The sequence below is a fragment of the Pyxicephalus adspersus genome, chromosome 10 (genome assembly GCF_032062135.1).
Source record: "Pyxicephalus adspersus chromosome 10, UCB_Pads_2.0, whole genome shotgun sequence".
Classification (NCBI taxonomy): Eukaryota; Metazoa; Chordata; class Amphibia; order Anura; family Pyxicephalidae; genus Pyxicephalus; species Pyxicephalus adspersus.
This window is the reverse complement of record NC_092867.1, coordinates 41831534-41832081: the sequence shown is the minus strand read 5'-3', so window position 1 is coordinate 41832081 and position 548 is coordinate 41831534. Positions and strand designations below refer to the sequence as shown.

The following is a 548-nucleotide window of genomic DNA, read 5'->3' as shown; positions in this document are numbered from 1 at the left end:
ACAGGTACTCACCCTGTGTTCGGTGAAAAGGTTGTGTCAAATGTAAGCTTAAGGCCTTTAGCGATCTGAGGAAGAAAAAAAGCACAAGTAAAACATAATGACAACTTTAAATCAGAAAAACATTTCTTGCCTGTTTGCATCCTTTTCTTCAATTAACCATATATTTTTTGTATCCAAGCATATCCCTGGCTGCTGGATATGAATTACCTATTGTGTAAATGTGTAGGAGTAACATTATTCAGGCCAATCAAGATGGCTAAAGATTGTCCCCTCTGTAATAAACAACCTACTTGCTTGCAATTTTATGTTATTGAAATATCATTTTAGGTATTCCGTGTCCCGGTTTTTTATACAGCCACCTGTCTGATATTACAGGGCCATGTACTACAAACTACAAAAAGGTTTTAGGCTGTTTGGAATATTTAGCTCTAACACCAAGCATCTAAATAAAACTATTGTGCAAACCTGATATCCCCCTTCCCCGCTCAATGTTTGGTTACTGTAGTTGACCTAACATTTTACAGCATACCGGTAGAGAGTTTAGAGAG

At 37.0% G+C, this 548-nt stretch overlaps 1 protein-coding gene across 1 annotated transcript in view; it reads right to left on the bottom strand.

Moving 5' to 3' along the window:
* VDAC2 (voltage dependent anion channel 2) overlaps positions 1-548 on the bottom strand; it is a gene marked incomplete in the record, with an annotated part of 11818 nt that overhangs the window by 3603 nt on the left and 7667 nt on the right.